Here is a 22,831-nt window from a genome sequence, read left to right as displayed (position 1 = left end):
TATTCTGATTAGTTTCCTCTCCCACACTCCTCCCAGATCCTCTCTGCTTCCACATCCACCCAAATCTACACCCTTTCTTTCTCTCTCATTAGCAAACAAGTAGGCAAATAACAATATCAATAAAAGATGAAATAAAAACAAACCAGAATAGGACAAAATAAAGCAGAAAAAAGAGCACCAAGGTTACAAGAAATACATAAGATGCTGAGACATACACATTCACAAACAGAAAATCCATAAAACATAATCAAAAACCATAATATAGAAGCAAAAGATTTGCAAAGAGAAAAAGAGGGGGAAAAGCCCAGGCAAAGCAATGTGAGACAAAAATACTATTGAGTTCCTTTTGTGCTGGCCATCTACTGGCAGACTTGGGCCTGTCCTTAGTGTGGTTTGTATATTCAGTGAGACTTCATTGGACTAAATTTTTCTTTCTGAGATATTACCAACTGGAGATAGTTTCTGGGTTAGAGATGGGGGTTATGTCTATTTCCCTTCTCAGCACCAGAACCTCATCTGGTCCAGACCTTAGGAACAGGAGGCAGAAAGATCATATTAGTGGGGATGAAGACACCAAGGAAACAAGGACTGAAGCACAGTGAACTCACAGGGACTACGGCGGCATGCACAGGGGCACAATATTTTAAAGACATAAAGTGGCTTTCTAAGTAAAATCTGGCAAAAAGAGGGATTGTAAAAAGGTTTTTCATAAGTCAACCTTTCCATCAATGGCAATTAAAATTTTGGATTATTTGGTAAGTCCTTTAAGCTAAGCAAAAATAGCAACAGGCATACTTTCTGTACCAATATCCTGAACAAGCAACCATTAAAAAGCAGTGGTACACACGCCTTTAGCCCTAGCACTCAGGAGGTAGAGACAAGAGGGTCTCTGTGAGTTCAAGGTCAAGCGTGTTTGTTTACAAAGTTAATTCCAGACTAGCTAAAGCTACACAAAGCAACCCTGTCTCAAAAAAAAGAATAAAACAAAAACAACAAAAAGCGGCTGCACAGGTAGAGCCGCAGCCACACGTGATGGTGACACATGCTTTTACTCCCAGTACTCCTGAAGCAGAGGCAGGCAAAAATCTTGTGAGTTTGAGGCAGGTCTGGTCTACATAGGAAGTTCTAAGCCAGCCAGGGATGCATATGAGACTCTATCTCAAAAGAAGAAGAAAACAACAACAAAAAGCATTTATTTTACTTCAAAATCAGACACAGTTGATTTTCAAAGCCATGCGTAAAGGCAAGATCGGTACAGGAACACAGGTCTGCCTGCTAGGTTTGCCATTCACTGTATAGTTCAAAGCAAATGCTGCCTAGTTATGCTGTCTTTAAAGGAATACTGAAAATTCTACCTTCACTGTTAAAGATTTCAAGGTCTGATACAGCAGATACACAAACATGGTGTTAAAGATCAGACCTAGGCTTCAAAGTTCACCAGTTTACCAAGCAAATAAAAATTATAGGGCCTTTATCAGCCCTGAAACCCTCCTACACAGAAAGTTTTCGGCTAAAAGCCTGCCTTTGTGTACAGCCAGAAGATCGTAGTTATCAGGGGAGAAAAAAGTCAACAAATGGATGACCTTCCCTGAGTACCACCTATCAGGTGGAGCCCCAAATGCTCTTTTCATTCACAACACAAATCATAATTATAAATAATACATTATAGGTCTTTTTACATATATGTCCTTTGCAATAAATCCTAAGTTCTATCTATGTCATCTGAGACCTGCTCAGAACTAAACCTGGCAGACAGCACACCATACAAATACAAGTGTTTACTATACAGATTACCTTTACACAGAAAACAAAAGACTTGATACATACAAAATAGTAATGCAATCATTTTTAAACTAATGCAAAGCAAAACAACATTGGAACAATAAAAAGGATGATCAACCAAAAAGAAAGCTGAAAAATCTGAAAAGTCACGAAGCCAAAAGAAAACCATAAAATTTAAAAATACAAAATAGAGCCCTAAAAAAAATTTTTAAATTTATTTTCTATGTGGATGTGCATAAACAAACTCTTGTATGTGGCCCTAGAAATTGAATTCAAGGCATCAGACTTGATAGCAAATACCTTTACCTGCTGAGCCACCTTGCCAACCCAAGAGAAAAGAATTTTTTTTTTTTAAAGTTCTGTCTAGAATAAAAAGTTTTAAAAGCTACCAGTAAAATCTTTATTTGCCCAAAAGGCATAGTGGATATTATTTCAAATGTTCACAAGCTATATAAAAGAGTCAGTCAATCTGCCTCGTTCTTTAAACCAATAGTAAATACTAAGCATGTGGAACACAAAGAAGAGCTGGCTGCTGGGTCTTGGATGAGAGCCCAAGGTGGCTATGCATTAAAGACTTGCTTCTTCAGGAAGTGCAGCTAAGAGGTTGGCCCTTAGATGTGAGACCTTGGGGGACCCTTATGTCACAGGTGACATGTCTCTCTTCTGCTGGTTTCAGGGTCTTCTTTCAATGCCCTTGGCCACCTTATCATAGTGACAGAAAGCTAAAAAATATACCAGCCAAAATAAAAAGTAAAATTCCTTAGAGGTAAACGCTTCCTTGAGGATGGCAACTAGGTGTAGTTAGTTGATCAGCCTTTAATCCCAGCAGTCAGAAGGCAGAGGCAGAGGTAGGAGGCTCTCTGTGAGTTCAAGGCTATCCTGATCTACATAAGTGAGTTGCTGGGCAGTCAAGGGCCACAAAGAGAGACTTGTCTAAAAAACAAAACAACAAAAAATGGAAACATTTTTTTCTTAATAAAATCTGTGGTAGTCTATGCTAATCCCCCAGAGAGAGAGAAAGAGAAAGGAAGTAAAGCTGCCATGTACTATAACATAGAAAGAAACCCCACCCATCTTTAAATTATCAACAACTGTTTTAACTTCTGCTTCATCTTGTGCTGTTCTAAGTTACTGCTGAGCAGTGTCAAGCATCCTAAGCAGGACCCCATCTTCTGGCTCTGCTCCACTGTGCCTTCATGCTTTGCCTGTTGGACCAATTTTATGCCAATTTTATGCCAGAGTCACTCTGTTGAATCTGATGACCTTATTTACTTAGGGTTATACTAGTTTCCACGTAGCACACACAAGTAACAGATATATTCTAGAAGGTATATATTCTAAATGAAATAACAGGTATACTCTAATAAAGTATACACCGAACTAGAAAATCAAAAAGCATGTCAGCATGCATCTACTTCAGTTTCCCAACTCTAAACATGAACTAAAAGCTTTACAGCTTTGGGGGATGTAAAATCAAATTAATGGACATTTTTGACATTCAAAAATTATGTAAAACTACAGCAATAAAAGTAATGCTTGTGTTAAAATTCTCCTATAGGGAATCAAATTCTCATACAAATCCAACTGAAACACTTTTGATATAAGACTCAAGAATTGTATCATCTTTGTCTCTATATTATCTGCATTCTTGGAGTTTACTCAAGTTTGGCAAATATATTGTGAACTTCTATGATTTGGATACAAAGGCGTGAAAACAGATTGTGGAATCTGCATTTTTTTTCCATTCCCCATCACCAGTGTCTCTGGCCCTGAAGTGGAGTAGATGCTGAGGTGACCTTGTTACTTCTTTGAAAGAAGAGAATCAAGGAGTCTCTTACCTCAGGGATGTTTTTCTTGGTTCGTGTTTGGACATCCTGTATCTTATTGAACACCCAACCTGATTTATTGTTCTACTTCTTAAAATCAAAACAGTGATATTTTTAAAAGCCCACCATATTTAGAACACATTTGTTTCACAAAAGTAGCAGGCCCCACAGAATCTGTACTCCAAGGACTAGGGGTTAGAGGAACGGGCTCTCACTGGGAATACAACATACAGTATCTCAATCTTCTTTCTTGATCTTAACAGCATCCAAAAATAAGTCTGCAGATGATGTCTTCATTCCCTCACTTATAGAAAACAAGCCATATCCTTATTTCATACAGTTCCAAAAAGTAACTCTGCAAGTCAGGATTGCCAGCTGGCACCAGGAAGAGAGCAGCCTGCGAAGGAATGGCTTCCAGCAGTCACCTAGTCTCAGACCTAACATGATCCCGGGTAGAATCCTGGCCCGAAGGTACAAGTTATGGTCATTCTCCTTTGAAGTGCTGCAGAGACCAGAATGATAATTCACGAAACATACGCTTGGTGCAGCTGGCCACAACACTGAAGAACCAAGCAATTAGGAAGAAGACAAGATCCAACTGCTGCTGGGTGACCCATTTTATCAGATCCCTCCCAGCAGAAGTGAACAATCTCCAGGCTTTAAAGCTGCCTGCAGATGCCACTGGCCTGAGGCATCAGAGCCAGCAGGAAAACCAGAGGGAGAGCAACTTCACTAGGGGCAGGGAGAGGGAAAGGCACAGAATGTGGAAGTCAGTGGGAGCCTGCCTTCCTGGCTCCCGCGCTGACTGCTTTCTTAGGGTCTCACACTTGTCACTTACAAGGCGAGGGCCCTTGGAGCAGTGACAAGGCTCCACCCCACGTCAACACTGCCTGGAAGCAAGCAAGCATTCCCTCATCCCCAGACTCCAACACTTTCAATGGTTTACTACCTTTTAATGGCTGATTGCACAGTGTTCTCTCTCTCTCCCTCTCTCTGTCTCTGTCTCTCTCTCTCTGTCTCTCTCTCTCTCTAGAATAACTAATTTTGTTTCTCTTGTTCCTGTGCTGGTGACTGGACTGGGGACCCTCTACATACTAGCCACAGGCTTGGCTTCTGAGCTACGGCGGGTGCTTTTGTCTTGCTAAGAGTCATGGAACATTCAGGAAAAGTCATCTACTGCCCATCTCTCAGCACACGGACAATTCGACTAAGTGTTCTCTGCTCTCTAAGACGCAGGCCGCAAAGTAATCCTATAAGGCAAAAAACGAAGCAGGTATCTTTGCTGTGTCCAGACCGTAAAAACTATGTTGTTTGTGAAGTTGAATGCCCCTCTATTGTTCACAAAACAGTGTTTGTAAGTCAAGCAAATTCAGATGAGGGTGCCAGAAAACAAGAAGCAAGAATACACAGCATTCCCTCCAAAGCCAGCTCCAACCGAGGGAATGAACCTTCCCAGCAAACCAAGGTGATCAATATACGGGCTGCTCAACCAGCTTTAAGAATGAAATATGCACATATAAATGCTATTACTACAGAAAGGCCACATATGCAGACTGGAGGACGCCAAGCAATGACACCTGGCGCTACAGGCAGCTGACCCAAGGACACTTTCTCCTAGAAGATGGAGCCTGAGGAAGACTTAAGGACATGCAAATCCGTCCTCCATAAAACAGGTGAGCAACTAACCTATTGTTTGTCACAAGACCTTGGAACTAAAGGCCTTAAAAAAAGAATCAAAGAAATGCAAGCTTTGGGAGAGTTTTGGAAAAACAAGTGTGGGTCAGTGTGAGGGCTCAGCGAGCAGAGGAACCAGCCACCTAATGTTGAAAGCCCGGTGACTTGAACTCCACCTGGAAAACCCATGTAACAGAGGAAACTCCAGAGAACAAACTCAAAAAATCGTCCTGTGGCTTACACTAATGCTGTGTTATGCACTCACACACATAGATACACACACACTTTGAGAGAAAGGAGAAAGTTTTATTTACAAAGAAAAGAAGAAAAATAAGCTTATTTACCAAAGGAAGTTGTGGTACATAATGCTACCGAGAGACTGGAACTGGAGAAAGATTGGGCTTCGCACACATTCTTCTGAGCTAACAGCAGGATCAGACATTCTCAGCATCTCTCTGCAGCCACAATTTAAAAGGTCGCAGGTCTTGCACAAATATTTTTTTCACCTATGACAGGGTACTTGGCAAATCAGAAACATTTACACATACCACAAGAGAGAATTAAAAGGAACAAAAACATAGGAAAGGAGGAAGAAAGGGGGGGCCAAAATCAGTAAATACATAAACTAAACTGATTGGGAAAAGCCATACTTCTGTCCCCAGAGAAGTGTGCAAGAATCTGACCTGTTTACTGATGCCCAGAACACAAAGATAAATTCTTTCTCCCAATTTCTCAAACACTCGGTTCCTACTCCAAAGTCCAGGGGCTTGGGGTAATAATTGTGGGTTTACTATTAAATAGCATTTTCTATCTATTCCCCTTAAGCAGCTGATTAAGGAACACTGTATGAGTTTGTGCAAAGCTCTCAGTATCTAAGCTCTTGGTAATGTGATGATACAAAATATTACACAACCTTGCTGGCATCTGAGTATTCTACAGATACAAAAACAAAGACACGAACTTCAGATGCACTTTGTAAAGGTACAGAGTGCAAGTTAACCACCAACTCCAAGTCATTTTACTGCAGCGAGAGTCACTCCTAACCTTCCTTTGAAGAGATAAAACACCCTCTGTGGTTTTTGTTTTTCTCTGGGAAAAAGAGGTGTTAAGCCTATTCTCAATTCTTCACCAGCACCTAGTGGCCAAGACGCCCTGCAGGCATCTCAAACTATACACTGTAGAGTAGATCAAGCACAAGCAATATTTTCATCTCTGGAATCAGGTCATCATGAAATATGGCTGAGACTAAAATGCCTCTCATATGTGAGTGTATACATACTATATGAAAAAATAGAATTAATGCAAAGGTCATATTGAAAATAAAGATATGCTTTTGTTCACACTCAAAATAACATCAAAAAAATTAGCTGGGCCATGTAGGCTGTGCCGATTTTTAAAACCGCCAGCATTAAGCTCCTATTACACTGAAGTTTTCCTAAGATGTTCAACACAGGGACACATTCTGATTCATCGTTATAACTGGCCTAGCTCAAGTGGCTGCCAGGAGAGCAGGGCTTTGTGGGCATTGTTCATTCTCAGGAGCTGCATTAATGCTGGCTTCATAGAATAAGTCTTCATATCTGTTTGCCAGGCTGAACAAAAAGTTAACTAGAAATATAAGTGCTTAAAGTCACCGAGAGGAAGGCTCTGCACTGACATTTTCTACCTACTTAGCATCCATCTGCATTCATCTCACTAGACATTAACACACACCAAAGTTGCTCTCTGCTATTCAAATCGTGCTATTATGCTCAGGAGTAGATTAATAATATCCACCTTCTTTACTGTAAAATAAAATTACAGCATTGGTCCAAACATGACATGTGGTGCCTCTTCCTACTTCTGCTGGCACATCAGCTTGCTCTACTGCACACACGGGAGAGAGCGCACTAAAGGTGCCCTGCTGTTTCTAAAGAGGAGGGAGAAAGGCCCGAAGGCTGAAAGAATCAGGGGAGAGAGGGAGAGGAACACATATAAACCGCACACCTGGTAGCCTGTCCAATCAGCTCTTTTTGAAGCCATCTGAGAGGAGAATGTCTTTTCTAAGCTGACACCATCAGCAACGAGACGAGCAGGAGGCCAGGAGCCTCTTTTAAATGGCTCATAACAGCCTATTAGTTTCCTCAACACCAGGAATCTTTTGCTGACCCCAAAGTATCTTTAAAAATAGAGAGAGGCAAGCATCAGGCAAGAGGGTTCCAAGTTCTAAAAGCACTGGAGGAAAGAAGGAAACTGTGACAAAGAAACACACCTACTAAAAGAGAAGCTGCTTTTCAATCAAAGGCTAGCAAGAGAGACTAAAACAGGATTTCTCTAACTGAAGAAAGAGGTAAGATTTAAATGTGTAATGAATCTAGTAGAAATCAAAGATTATTTTCAAACATACACAAAAAATAACTCAAAAGAACTGAAAATCTTTATATGTGAGTCAACTTCCCCAAATCCAATGGCTCTGGGAGCTGGAGTGTCAGTCGCAACCCCGAACATCTGCAGAGAGCAGACAATGAATGACGTACCCCCAAATCAACAGAATCATGTGTAATCTTCCAGGCAGAGCTGACAGCTGTGGGCCCTTGTACTGGGTCCCTTCAATTTTCCATGAGGCAATAAGTATGGCTTATGAGTCTGCATATATTTCCAAGCTCAAATAATAATAATGACGATGACGATGATGACAATGATATGATGATGATGACTCATAAGTTTTACAGTTCATGGCCTGGGGATGCAACTCAGTTGGCAACGTCTATCCAGCATGTACATCCCCTGGGGTTGGATCCCCAGCACCATAGAAACTACAATTCCACCATTTCGGAAGTGAAGGCGGGAGGACCAAGATGCTCAAGGTCATCCTAGGCTACCCAGAAAGTTTGATGCCTGCCTGGCATACATGAGATCTTAAAAAAATAAAAGAGTGAGGCAGCGATGTTGCAGGCCTTTAGTCACAACATTCACAGGGCAGAGGCAGGAAGGAGCAGGTCTCTGAGACCAAGACCAGCCTGGTCTACAAAACGGGAGTTCCAGCACAGCCAGGGATACACAGAGAAACCCTGTCTCAAAAAACAAAAATAAAAATATAAAAAATTGAGTTCAGGCAAAATTAAATTTCTGCAGGTCATACCTGCCTGTGAGCCACTGTGTGGAACAAGACCTTCATGCACTTCTCTCTGTCACAGCAAAGATGCCTTTAGTCACAGAAGATAATTCTGCAATGACTGAAATGTAGGAATGCCCATCAGAGATGATGAAAAAGTACCAGCAGGAGAAGACAATAAAGGAACAAATAATAAATGTCACCTGACGCTGGCTGATATTTAGGAGTTCAAAGGAAAACTAGTACAAGGCTTAAATATACAAGGGACAGGTGCTAATACACAAGGGTCAAAGAGCAGAGAACAGGTGTGGCTGGTTCAGGTCCATTTCACACTTTGGAAGGGATGGTAGGAAGTCAAAAAAAACCCTGACCACCTGGGATTCGGGAGCAGTTCACGGGGTCCTTCATAACAATCACAGGCCTAAAAGAACACCCAGATTCTAAGCAAATAAATAAATAAATAAAATAAGAAAGGAGAGAGAGAGCGAGCAAGCCAACAAGAGAAGAAAGCAAGCAGGTTGAGTAAATTCATATGGAATGTACCTTCCATGGATGATGAAATGTGTTTGTCTCTAAGGAATTAAGCATGCTATACATTCTGGTCTGCTCTACCATAAAAGTAGGCGACCCTCCCACACTGTATCACCAGGGGCCCCAACAGTGAAGCCGCCAGTGAAACAGAAAAGTCACACTTTCTATTTTGAAAGTAGCTTGAAGGAAACACGACAAAGTGTGATCGGTTCCAGGAATATTTTCCCTATCTTACCCAATTTGATGACTTTATTTTCGAATGCACTGTGATTTATTTGCTTTGCGAAATACCTCTTAGACTTCTGATATATATGACGCCCAAAGAATAAAAAAAAAGTTTTAAACATCCTTTAAAAACACAGCTAGTGAGCGATTTCCAATAACTTACTTAGCAGAGCATCCATCAATGGCTTGTCACTTGGGTGGGGCCAGGAGCCAAAAGAAATAGGGCAAATGCACACCGTAAATTCCACTTTGTGATGTAGAAAACAGATCCACAGTAACAAAGCAGGTTAAGTTCAAACCAAGAAAAAAAATTCACTGATTAATAAAAATGTTCATTTAACTATCTGATTTCTCTCCTGAAAGATGGGAAATTTAAATTTTGAAATATAAATTCATAGACCATCAGCTGGCTAAATTCTCATGAAAACATTTCATCTTTTTGCAGTATTATCTTTTCAAGGAAAAAACATTTTAAGCTTTCCTTCCATGCTCATGAGCAATATATTTATATTTTATACTGAAATATTCAAGGCATAAATAAGCTGCTGGAGCTTTAGGTTTTTCTTATCTTCCAGGCTTCCTGAGGGGAGAATAACTAGAGTGGTGTGTCACACAGCTATGGATGTAGTGGGTGTGACAAGTACTACCAACACAGGTAAACCTACGCTTGACCCCAGGTACCAGAGACACCGGGAAATTTAAGGAGGGTTCATAAACAACACAATGACAGCCCAAAATACGTAAAACTAACCTGGAGTGACCGCCCGTTACCACTTTCCTGTACTTCAGTATCAGTATGCTCATCTTTACTGGGTCCTTGAGATGAGGAAAGCGAGGCTGGGCAGAGGGGGAGGTGTTTAAAAGAACCAGGACGAGCAACTAAGCTTAAATCAGACACTGGAACATCTGCATTCAAGCCTAGAATTTTCCACCTGCCTCTGCTAAATTAAGAATTTGAGCCTAAGTGACAAAACCTACTGGGGCAAAGCAACTCAGCAGAAAGCTGGCAGCATTGTGCCAAGGAGGCCGTGCATGTGGGGTATTTACTTACAAAAACAGGACGGGCCCTAAGAAAAACTAGAGAAAACAGTCAGGCTAGGAGCCATTCTTCCAAGAAAGCTAGAGGCCCACAGGGTAACTCCACTAAAGACAACTCTTACACTTGTCAGAGAACTGCAACTCCAATCTCTAAAATCCTGTCTTCCAAATTTTAATAATCTAATTTCAGTCATCTCTGTTCCAAAGGGAAGGAAGATAAAAATGTCATGCAATTGTCTCTGTGTGTGTGTGTATTTCTCTAATAAGACAGGCCTACAAGTTTTGATCAAATGTTCCCAGATGGTCAGATCCTAAAAAAAGGAAAAAAAAAAAAAAACGTCATTTTTATTTTGTTTTCTTTTGCTTGTTTTGTGAATCCTGGTTTCTCCGTGTAGTCCTGGCTGTCCTGGAACTCACTGCCTGTCTCTGCCTCCTTAAAGGTGTGTGTATTGTATACACTCCACAATAAGAAGATACGGAAAATCAAAACATTAAAAACGGCCAGTACCTTTTGCTCTAAGTAAAATCAGTCAAGAAAGTGTCTAATGAAACTTTAAAGTGACTTTGACCATGGCTCAAAGAAAGTAAAATAAAATCGAATAAAATATCATCCTGGATAAACAGTTTACCTGTCTGATGTTTTCATAAATACAGAGGGGTGATATTCTACTAACACAGTTTTTAAAGTTGTTAAAATAATGAACATCCCACAGCAACAGAACTATGGAGAAAAAGAACAATTAATTAGAATATAAATTTTTTTTTCTAAATAACAGAGACTTTCTTTTCCGCAGTTAAAAAAAAAAATGTATTTAAAAAATATAAAGAGGACCGGTAGTGGTGGTGCACACCTTTAATCCCAGCAATTAAAAGGCCGAGACAGGTAGATCTTTGTGAGTTCTAGGCTAATGTGGTCTAGATCACATTCCAGGATAGCCAGGGTTACACAAAGAAACTCTATCTCAAAAAAAAAAAAAAAAAAAAAAAAAAGAGTTATCCAATCTGTTCCAACTTCCTTTTCTTCAATTTTTTTAAAATTAATTTTTTGAGACAGATTTTTTAAGTTAGAGAAGAGACTGGTATTAATCTATCACTCTTAAACTGGACTAGGAAAAGATACAGATACCTCCACCTAGGAGTTTAAATTGTACACTAAGACAAAATCTTCAGGGTTTTGTTTTTTTTTTTTTAAAAAAAATCCTTTACCCTTTAAATACAAACAAGTTAACTGAAAAAAAAATGTCATTTTTTTTTAAACTAAGAATTTCTGTCAAATTTGCTCTTAACTGTCAGAAAATAACATCATATTGGTAATATAGATATATAACAGGAAACTTCACATTTTAAAATACTTTTTTAAAACACCAATTAATTTATTATAAGTGAGACAAACTATAAACTGATGTCGTTTTTAATAGCATGACACTCTTATGACCTTCTTGGCTGTTTCCCATGTCGCATTCCTTCCCAAAGCCCTTATCCTTCTAGGTGTGAAGATGTCTCACAGGGAAACCTGTCATTCCACAAACTATTCAGTAACCAGTCAAAAAGGAAACACGGAGCTAAGAGCGTCGGCAAAGTGGATGCGTTCAGAACATCACATGTTGTTGAGAAGACAACACCCTGTCCAAAAGCAGATTCCTTCTATAAATACCAATGTCTAGAAACTTAGAATCCACACTGGGGGTCGACTGAGAACACCACACAGAACTAACTGCCTTTGGTTTTGTCTCACAGGCTCAGAGGACGAGTTAAAGACACAGGGAATTTTCCCTTGAAATAGAAATTTTCCTAGTGACCTCACGACAGTGAAAGTTATGAAGTACATGACCAAGCCAAATAGCAGATCTGTTCATTGTTTACTAAAAATTTTCCTAAACACTTAGTCAAGACTTGGGATTTTATAATATGTAATTTCTACTATTGATTCTGAAAGCTGTCATTTGAACCTACATTAAAACATGTGCATAAAACATTGTTTTTGAAGCTTATACATGTCCCTGTTTCTGTTTCAATTTATATTGCTTAAAATCCAAAAATAATGAACCAGCCAGCTAGCATCTTGAAGAAAGTTAAATACACAATCATTGCATATTAGAACATGCAATAGCAGATTTGTCATTAAACCACAACACATGGATTCAATGAGGACCATCAGAAAATGACAGTGGCCCAACCAATTGAACATCCGATATAATTTTCTGTCCTCGGGAGCAGGGTGTGGCATCCCAATAAGTACAGAGCCTGCATATAGTTATTTATGCAGAATGACCACACAAATAAGAACGTACCTAACCAGGATAAGCTAGTCTGTAGGTACCAACACAAATTTAAAAGAGTGCCCTTGTTCAAAAATTCAAGATGTCTAAGTCAAGTAGGGAAAGTTATAAAACTCTTCGATCCCAGAGTGCATAAGGCAGCCCAGACTCTAGAAAAGTACGTTAAATTAAAAACCAAACCAGAAATGTGGGATGTGGTCGGTCCAGTTGAAGACCCAAGGCAACAAGGAAGAACTGAGGTAGACTACTGACATGTTTTTCTCTGAAGGGCGGTAGAAAATTTAGGCCCAAGGTAACGCAACCTGTCCCACTCGATGCTAACAGAAGGGTAACCTCGTCAGGCTAGCAGCTCTCCAGTTTCTCTCTCTTTCAAATAAGAATCATGGCAATAAAGGTGCTAATAAGAATGTGACAATATGGAAGGCTCAGTGAGATCTCAGATGAGAGGAAAGGAACGGACACTATCAGGCGACAATGAAAAATGACGGGGGTATTTCAGAGTACACGATCCTTCAGAGGGGAAAAGGAGCCTAAGGACGATTCACCACTATGGTGCTGGTGCTCTTGTATCATGCAAATAATACCAGAAAAATGTCACTGGTTTAAAGAAAAAAAAATTTCCAAGTAGAGTGAAATATGTGATTGTAACTTAACAGTCAGAGTATTCTGGATGGCTCTGATGTGTCCTTTAAGAGAACTTGGGACTTGTTTCTAGAAGAGAAAATGGGAAAGAAAACAATTTATTATATATATATTTTCATGTTAACAAGAAAAGCACCAACAGCTGAGGGTAGTTTCCAGGGTTCGGCCAAAACCATCTATCTGGCCGTGCAGAGAACAGAGACTACAGCATGGAATAGAGCAGAGGGATTGTGGCTCCCGGCACAGTTCTCCCATCACCTACTAAGCCTGGAGTCTTAATTAAAATAAAAGAAAAAAAAATGGAACTTTATGGTGAGAAGCTACAACCAACTAACCAAAACTCAGAAGCAATTCAGACTTCCAATGACTGGCACCTCTTAGGCCTAGGTAAGTAAAACAGGAACCGTGGTGAACAGGTGAGCTGGTGGACACTGACCAGTACTAGGAATTAGACACAAGTGGTGTGAGTAGCGTCAGCAGTGGCCCGGCTTCATTCCCAAATCATTACCAAAACCATGGGTCACACTGTGGAGGACACTTAGACCTAGAAACACTTAAAAAAAAAAAAAATCCTTCATACTTGGTAAATGACAACTTAGTCACTCAAATAGGCAACAAGGAGCCAAACAGGGGAAGGGATAAAAGGAATGTGTTTCTTTATGGATTTTTCTACCCCGCACCACACCAAGAGCTGGAAAAGAAACACAGGACTACTCAGAGCCATCCAGTAAATTGTCTCTATTTGCATACCTAAAGAGCCAGATGAAGAAAGAAGATACAGATCCAGGAGAGCTTTACACCTGTTCGCCAAAATGGAGACTCCAGGTCAGCTTCTAACAAACAAACAAACAAAAAAAAAAAAAACTACCAACAGCACAAATATGAAACTCGAGGAATCTGGACAAACAGTTCTAGACAAGGCTGCAGTTCTGACGCAACTAAACAATTTCAAACAAGCAGGTTTCAATTAGAAGAATGGGAAAAACATCCCCAACTGACACTCAAGTCAATGACTTTTTGCCTTAAGTTTTGACACTGGGCTACGTTTTTGTAAAGACAGAATTATTAAGGATAAGATGGAAAGAAAAACTGCTTCTTAAGGCTCTTTTGTCCTTTCAGAAGGTATTGTATCTCGGCAGTGCTAAGCACTGTTCTTTGGAAGAAGGAATTAAATGAAAGCACATAACTGGTAGCAATTCCTCCTTTTTCCACAATTTAAGAAAATGTAAAGAGGAGACAAGAAGATGGAAATTTTCATCGTAAAGATGGAAGTAGTAAATATGCATAAATGACGGTCTGAACAGGTAAAACTCCAGGCTCAGCTCACACCTAGAAGCATGGTGGTTTTTTGCGCTCTGGCCCTGTATTAACTGGTTGGCTTTTCCATTGGAATGACTGCTGGTCATTGTCACCACGGCCGCCGCACCTGCTGGTAAACCCAGTTTGGTTGGTCCGCCTGGCTCCTTGAGTCTCCCCAGTGTGCTCACTAGTCTTGCACTAAGGCCTCGGGAGATTTTAGCCGGGTAAATGCAGGAGCAAATGCGGGACTCACGGTGAGCTACCTAAAGGCAGTAAGCTAGCTAAACCCCAAGCCTGCGGAGGAGCAGCAGAGCATCCGCGCTTCGCGCCAGTAGCGCGCAGACCCGGGATGTGATCGCCGGCTGCAACCTCGCACCACTGCGCCTCACACGCAAAAGGGGATCACTACCGCTCCCGCCCCGAGCGCCCACGGCCTTACGCTACCCCGGCACACCGCGCGTGGCCTCTCCAAGTCTCCAACGCCGTCCCAGGTGGGCACACGCCAGACACCACCGCTGCGCTCCCGCACGAAGAGCAGCTGCGTGTCTTCCCACAAGGCGGCCGCAGGCGCCACAGGAAGCGGGCGCTGGGGCGGGAAGCCCCCTCCCCCACACTCCCTCCAATGCACTCACCTGCGTCTGGGCGCAGTTTTCCCCGGTGGCGCTACACGCCGCGGTGCAGAGTACGTCCACGCCCGTGCACGCGGCTGGTGCCACCAGCCCCGCTCTGCTCCCAGGCCCGCTCTGCTCCCACCTCCCCACCGCCGACCCGGGCCCACGGGAGGGGCGGTGCCGGGCTCCCGGTCCCCTGCAGGAACTTCGAGGGCGCTACCTCCCGCAGTCGCCAGCGGCGTGGTCGCCCCAACCGGCCAGCGCTCGCTCGGGCGGAGGCGAGCCGGACGCTGCCTAGCGCTGCGGCGGACACCCGAGTCCGGGGGGCACCGGGAGTCTGGGTTGGAGCCAGCGGAGGAGCGGCCGTCCCCGCCCCCACCCACGCCCCCCACACTTGCCTGCTGCGGCTCGGCTGCAGCTCCCACGGCTCGCGCCGCCGGCCGTCAGCACCGCTCACAGGAGTCACGCTGGCGGCGGCGGGAAGGCGGACTGGAACCCGGCGGAACCCCGCCCTACCGGCCGGCTGCTGCCTCAGTGACGCTGGGGCGCCGCGGTCCCGCCGTTTGTAGCTGGGCGGGGAGGCGGGGCTTGCCTGGCAGCGCGCCAGGAGGCGGGGCCGAGGCGAGCTCGCCACGCCGCCAGCCGGCCCGTGTGTGTGCCCAGTTCCGCCACCCTCGGGAGGAGAAGCTCCCGCTAGGCGTCCTCCACTGGGCTCCCCGGGGCCGCCCGAATAAGTTTGCACACACACCGAGAGGTTGGGAGCAGTGACCCCGGAGACCCCGGCTTGTGCAAGGGGTCACTTTGGACAATGTACGTGCGCCAAGTGTAGGTCTAGATACACACAGAGAATACATGTTTTTCAAGAATTTTTAAAGGCTCTTTTTTTTCCCCTCGTCCAAAGCCCAAAGGTCCTGTACCTCGACGGAAAACTAAAAGCTTAGCCCCCCTGTGCATTTCCACCTCCCTAGACAGAATCTGAGGTCTAAATAAACCCTGAGTATCTATCTGAGCGGGGTGCTATGCTCTGCTTAAGATGCGAAGTAGGAAATCCTGTACTCGATCATGCTTGCACCTGCCGTGAACCACATTCTCCTAGGACCTCCACGCCAGCCAGGAAAAGGCCCAACTCCGAGGGGGCGTCCGAATGCTGACTATCCCTTGCCTGCTTCGTTCACCTGGCTCAACTCCCCACCCCCTTTACCCCGAAAAACCTGAGTCTGCCCTGGACCTAGACCCGAGACTGGGAGACAGAGCCGCGCACGTTTTTTACACCTGCTTGGCGACTTAATTACCAGAGCACCTGTCGTACTGGGATTTTTTTTCTATTATTGAAAAGGTTCCGGCTTTAACCCTTCCCTCTAGAAAACTACATTTAAAAACATCACCTGTCATACCTACCTGAAATTGCGGGAGGCAGGAGGAAAGAACTGAACAGTGGGCGATTGAGTCACCGCAAGAACGTGATGGAGGTTACAGCTTCAAGGACATGATGCGGGTTTGATGCAGCAAGGTTTGCTAAGGGCGCCCAGCGCTCCCCGCCCCCATGCGACGGGCAGGGAGGAAGGACTCCTCTAACCCAGGGCTGGGTGGGGGAGGCAAATTTACCCTCTAAAGGGAAGTGAAATCAGGCATAGTAAATTAGGGAACACAATCATGGTCAAAATGGAGACAGGCCATCCTCAATTTGGAAGACCCAGGTTGGGGACACCAGAAATAGCTAATTGATTCAACATCAGCATTTCTGTGTCACCCCAAATCAGATTTAGAATGAAATGACCTTAGCTGACTTTGTGCGGATTCCTGAGAAATCCGTTCAAAGCGCCTGTGCCTCTTTGACCTCCCTCTAAACAGTTAATTATAATATTCCTGTCCCAGGCATGCATTATGGCTAAGAATGCCGGTTTTGAAATGTTGGGGAGAAATGGGCCTACCCACTTTGCTCATCTAGACCTGAAACCCTTCCAATACCCTTCACTCTACTTTCTGAAGATGTCTGCTTGAAGTTAGGAGACCTCTCTCAACAGACACTTTCCAAGTCTACTAAACCACTTCTGGTCTACAATCTTCGTTCTCCTAGAGAACTCCAAAACCGGTTAGCTTTATAAAGAAATGTCCCAACCCTTGGTGAAAAGCTGGAAGGGGGAGACTCAAGAGTCTGTTAAGATGGGTTCCGGGAATGGCAGTGATAACAGGCGGAAACAGCTTTTTAATTAATCTCTGAAATGATGACATTGAAACACTCAACATTTTTTTCTTTTCCGTGGACTTGTTTGTTCGATTTTGAAAAATCTCTCACATGTCCCATTTAAGAAGCCATTTTACAAGGATTATCTTCAGGGCACAAGCATCCCTAACCTTCCTTTCCCCACAGAACACAAACATCCTTTCCATGACCTTTAGGAAGTGATTATCATTTAGGAAGATAATTTATTGGGTTACTACTGTCTACATTGTACTCTCCCACCCCCCTTCATATTAAGCTTACCTTTTTAGGTGACAGTTAATAGTAGGCCCAGAAAATAAAACATCTGTATCTCCCACCCCCACTGCCCTGGCAATAGCTCTAATAAACACAGGTGTAGAGGGAGGCTGAAGGTTTAGTCTTAAGCAATGGAAGGTTTGTACATGGATGGGGTAAAGGGCAGAACCCGTGCATTTCAGGGAAGAAGGACATGGACATTCATCCCCGTCCAGCAGTGTGAAGAGTAAACACTAAAGGGCTGATTATTTTTCTCACCCTCGACACAATAAAGCCAGACCTGAAGCTGTAATTAGGAGAGAAAATAACCAATCTCAAGGTCAGTTTCGATAACAGATACTTGAAAATAGAAAATGGGGGACGTGCCCACCCTCCAAGCTGCCACAGTTATACAGCTCTCCTATTAATTCTTTATAGACGTGACATAGGTGGGTACGTAGCAACGTGCTGGGCATAAATTAAGCAACAATGGCCACGAGAAGTCCTGTCTGCCACGGGGCTTCAGAGTGGGCATTGCCACCTTGCCATCCCTAGCCCCCACGCCCTTGACAGAGTCGAGTTAGGGGAGGGGGGTGCTGGCAGAGTGCTGGATTTTCGAACCAGCCTGTGGGTGGGGTAAGGAGCAGCGAGAGACGAACCACCCGGGCCAGCTTTGTACCTTGCCCCCATACTTTGAGTCTTGAGCACCACTCGGCGCTCGCACGCACACACTCACCCACACCCCCTTGTGCCAATAATTTAAACTTCTCCGAGGCAAAGCCAGCACCTCGGTTCGCCACCACCTTCCCCGCCCTCCTCGCCCGGCGAGCATCCTCCCCCTTTCCCACGTCTACCCGGATTCGCTCTTTCGCAGTAGAACGCCGACTGGTTTTCCCTGCACCCGGAGAAATCACAAAAGTTAAAATGAAGCGTGTGCCTGTCTGCCCAGTGTCTGGTCCCCAACCATCTTTCTCCCGGCGTCAGTTTTAACAATAGCTACTCGAGGAAGGGGAGCTGCGAGGAGGGGCTGAGGGCTGTGCAGCCGACTCAGCTCCCAGGGTAGCTGCGCTGCCTCGCGGCTGCCAGCAGATCCCCCTCTCCGGGAAGGAGGGCTCCGCTGCGTAGGACCAAGGACAGGGCTTGGAATCCACTGCCCAGCGTCCAGCACCGCGAGGTTCCCAAGCAGCCGCCACTTCTCTCACACAGCTCCGCGGATCTTATTTACGTTTTTCTGAACAAAGGGAATCTCATATCCGGTACAGGCTCAAAGATTCGGCCCCAAATTGACAATCTTGTTTTAAATCTGAATTACTATCATTGGAATCCGTGAATCAGAGACCTTGTATCTGGCAATGATGAGTTTTGACAGCTTCTAACCACCCCAGCCCCAGCCCCAGCCCCAGCCCTTAGGCTCTATGTACTTTTTTCAGTCAACTACAACTCGCTGCCTGGTGCAGCATCTAAATTCCATCTGGCAATCCCCTCTCCCCAGCACATGCTATCCGGTTAATGCAATTAAGCTGAGGGGTTTTTCCCCTGGTCTAATCTGCAAGCAAGTCCAGGCTTCCAATTTCCCCAGTTCTCCGATTCCTTTGCGAAAGTAGAGGCATGCATTTCCCCCAACATTCAAGTTATCCCTCTCTTCCCACGAAATGAACTTCCAACCTCAACCCCTAGGCTCACTCAGCATCTAGTCTCCCATTGTAGCCCTGCTGTATCCTGACCACATTTACCACTTAAGTTTCTGCCAGTGACATTTACGAAAATTAAGTACGTTAAGCATGCGTCCACTGTCTTTTAGTCTGACTCTCTAGAATTTAAAAAAAAAAAAAGCAAAGCAGTCGCTTTGAAATGAGGCAAACATGTGCAATTAACTTCACATTCTGTATTCCGCTCACTTACAGGTTTTCTGGGTTTGCCAGCGCATCGCTGCAACTAATGATTAAAGAAACCAAACCGAAACTTACCTTTCTCCCTTAAGGTTTTTGTGTATGTGTGTTTTTAAAGTAACGGTGCAGTTCTCCCAATAAGGATGAGCAAGAAGCTGCTGGATAGTTCTCTTAAGACAGCACGAAACCTAAACTGTGCTCGGCTTAAAAGAAACAAATAAAAAGAAATGCTTTCGACCCCAAAGTCCAATGCTAAAAGAAATGATGAAAAAAATATGAAAGGGGAGGGGAAACTTAAAAAAGAGAGTTTAAAAAGACGGAGAGACTACCCTCCTATTGCCGTTCAACTAAACAAAAAGGGGCAAGAAAAACAAACCAAGGAACAAAGAAAAGAGACGAAAGAACGTTTTTTCAAAAAGACGATGTCTTTCTCCTTGTTGCTTTTTAGTAGGTCGCTACAGGAGTAAGCTGCTGCATCTCTAAGTGAGAACAGAAATAAGGGGGGAGGACGTCTTAAAAGGGAGGTGGACTGGACCACAGATTTATAGCACCGTATCACCAACCCCTTCTCTGCCTCCGCACTGCCGTGTGTGCAGCTGCTCTGCCAGAGTCCTATCCCGGGCAGCACGCGCGGAAGTATACGCCGAGTCGTGCCACAACGTAACTTGCTCATCGCCCCAGGTTCCTGATTGGGCCAGACGCTTCCACTGAGGCCGCCCAGGCGAAGTTCTGCTAGACGATTGGCTAGGGACCTGTGTCACTCTCGAGAACTCAATGGAGTCCCGTTTCAAGGTAAGTTGTGCGGAGAGGTACACACTTAACACTGGCGGCGAAGGGAAATGCAAGAAGCAAAAAGAGATGGGAGAGAGCAACGTGGGAGGGTGGAACTGTACTAGGAGAGTTTGCGATATGGCACCATCTATTTTCCTCTTAAGTCTTTCTGCTTCCGAAAGATTCGTTTTATTTTCCCTCACGGCTGCATCTTTGGCATATTTCTTTATAATAGTAAACTGTCCGGTATGTATGAGTCATTGAGAACCCCTCTCTTTGATCTGAGAGGGATGAACGTACACCCATTACTTGTCCGCATGCCTTTTTCGGTTTGTGTTCCAGTAATCTGTAAATCTATATTAGATATTAGGTAGCTATGTGTGTTGCTGTTTTAATGTGTGCACACTGATATCTCTCTCTCTCTCTCTCTCTCTCTCTCTCACTCGAATTTTAAAAAAAGTGGCTTAAATGAAAGCTGCACAGTTTAAATTAGTTCATGGCAGATAGGAAAGGGGAAGCATAAACGTCCTGTACAGAAAAACAGGTACTGAGTGGAGATAAGGTCCCTCACTTGAAGGTAAAAAGAGCAGCTGTATATAAATTAGAACAAACCACTCCTCTGCATTTGCTGGCCATACAGTTCTGGAACCACACATGGATTGCTGACAGTAAAGATAGCTCGGCCTTTACCAGGTTTTTTTGAGTATTCAAAAGTTTAACCAGTAGACCTAGTGCTGTCTGTTTTTGCTTTATGGATAAAGGCTTCTTTATCCCAACCACATATTTTATTAATATTCAGAAAGCTGAAATACAGGCTTACTCATTTATTTCTTCCTTTCAGTGAAAGTGGGGTTACTTGCTTGCCTCGAGTTATAAGGAGAAACAATATCCCCCTAGCTCATTTCCAGATGGAATTTTTCAGTTTTGACAGCTAGCCTCAACTTCCTAGAGAGTAGATCTATTTCTTACATAATCTCTCTTCTCTCAAAGATCATTTTGCCTGTTTATTTGTTGCTGGTCGCTGTTTCTGATAATGCAAAGGAGGGAAGGCGCTGGTGAGAAGTGAAGACTGCAGGGAGGTGGGCTGTCAGAAGGGAGGGAAAGATGGTCTGAGAGCAAAGTGACTTGGAAGTGGGAAGTAAATCATTGTTCCTTCGGAGTGTCCTTGAGTTTGATAAATGATTAATGGCAAAGAACTGGGGACCTGTTTAGCTCCTATTTAACCTGTGTAACAGTGTCTAATTCATATTACTTTGCATAACAATAACAGGGGTTAGGAAAAGAGGCCTGAGCCTATATGTATGATTACCATTTATAATTATAATTTCCTAGTTCCCTACTTGTTATATAACAATGGCTCTTGGGGGTTAATTTCAACTCAAAACTATTATATAGTCTCAAGTGAAACTACAAGCAAAAATTAAGAAAAAAAAAACAGTAGCTTGAAGAAATGAAGGCAGGAGGCTAAACATAAGAAACAATAGTGCCTCCCTGTTTACAAAGAAGTGAGACTAACAGAAGCCTGGGTCTCCTCTAGTAACCGTTCAGTACCACCTCTCACCTGCCAGTTCAGTGCAAGGAAAGAAGGATCATTTAGGCAGAAGTATGCTATTGTCTTGTTTATTCAGAGTTATATAGGAAATGAACTAGATTTTCTCCTTATGATCATATTCACACTTTGATATTGCATTATTTTTGTAAGTTCTTATCATTGTAGCACTTTGAAGAAAATTCTTACCTTTGTAAATACATAAATACCTTTTTATGGTTGGAAAAGCACTCATAAAGCTATTACATGAAAATAGTAACGCTGTTCATTCAAGTGAAAAAGCACTAAATTCTGTGGACTCAGTATATATGCATTTTCTCAGTTTGACGGAGGAGGAAAATCCTCAAACTACTGTTTTATTCAACATGTTGTCTATTCTCTGTAGATAACACAGACTTACATTGCTAAGGAAGTTGAAAATATCTGAAACAGGAGTTTATTCCTTAAATACGACCATTGTTAAATTTTAAAACTTTTAAATAGATAAGCAACATTTACCTTTCCGACTTTTAAAAATAAAACAAAGTGACAACTGTGTTAATACCAATGATATCCTGATGTAGACTTCCCTTTGGAATTCACGTCATACCCGGGAACATTATGGTACACAGCACTTCTAGCAATTAATGAAGACTATGTGCAAACATCCTCCCTAAATTAAACACAAATTTTAATCAATCCCTCTTGATTCATAGTGAAGAAAAGGAATTATCCTCAGCACCTGAACTTGCATTAGATAAACAGGTTTTTTTTCAAGATATTCAAATTCTGATTAAGTCATGAGAGCTCTAACACTCCAAACCTTCGGCACGATTTGGGCTTGAGGCAGGAAGGAGAGAGTTTGGGGAGCTGCTGGGGGTGTGGAGGAAAGCTGAATATTGATAGAATTGCCAAGTAATGCTTTGCAGAGCTGAAAATTAAAGGATTCAACTGTTTCACTGAGGCTTTCTCAGGAAAGAACATGTCCCTCACAGGAATACTTAAAGCTGCTGTGGGCAGTGTTGTTTAAGATAAATAACTTCCTCGCACGAGCCCTTCCTCAGGCGGAGAAAGGGTGACTTGAACATAACTAGAGGCTCTTCAAACTCTTTGTAACTTTTTCAAACAGGAAATAAGGCAGCTCGGCTATGTGTATAAATTGGCATTTGATTTGTCTCGGAAGT

The 22,831-nt window shown here is 43.1% G+C and overlaps 1 protein-coding gene across 10 annotated transcripts in view; it reads right to left on the bottom strand.

Annotated features, from left to right (window-relative positions):
* Positions 1–22,831, bottom strand: part of Elavl2 (ELAV like RNA binding protein 2) — a 157,141-nt gene that overhangs the window by 113,667 nt on the left and 20,643 nt on the right. For 3 of the 10 annotated variants that reach the window (XM_057784487.1, XM_057784492.1, XM_057784493.1), the window contains exon 1: positions 19,427–19,945. The exons of 1 other annotated variant lie outside the window; for it this stretch is intronic. The gene's annotated coding sequence lies outside the window, so the exon portion shown is untranslated. Of the gene's footprint in view, positions 1–14,834; positions 14,938–15,022; positions 15,290–15,399; positions 15,529–16,399; positions 16,447–19,426; positions 19,946–22,831 lie in introns of those variants that run through there. 6 more of the 10 variants (XM_057784496.1, XM_057784494.1, XM_057784488.1 and 3 more) reach the window with 6 other exon arrangements.

Source organism: Chionomys nivalis, chromosome 11, assembly GCF_950005125.1.
Source record: "Chionomys nivalis chromosome 11, mChiNiv1.1, whole genome shotgun sequence".
Lineage (NCBI taxonomy): Eukaryota > Metazoa > Chordata > Mammalia > Rodentia > Cricetidae > Chionomys > Chionomys nivalis.
The sequence above is the reverse complement of the archived record's forward strand: the minus strand, read 5'-3'. Positions and strand labels throughout refer to the sequence as shown.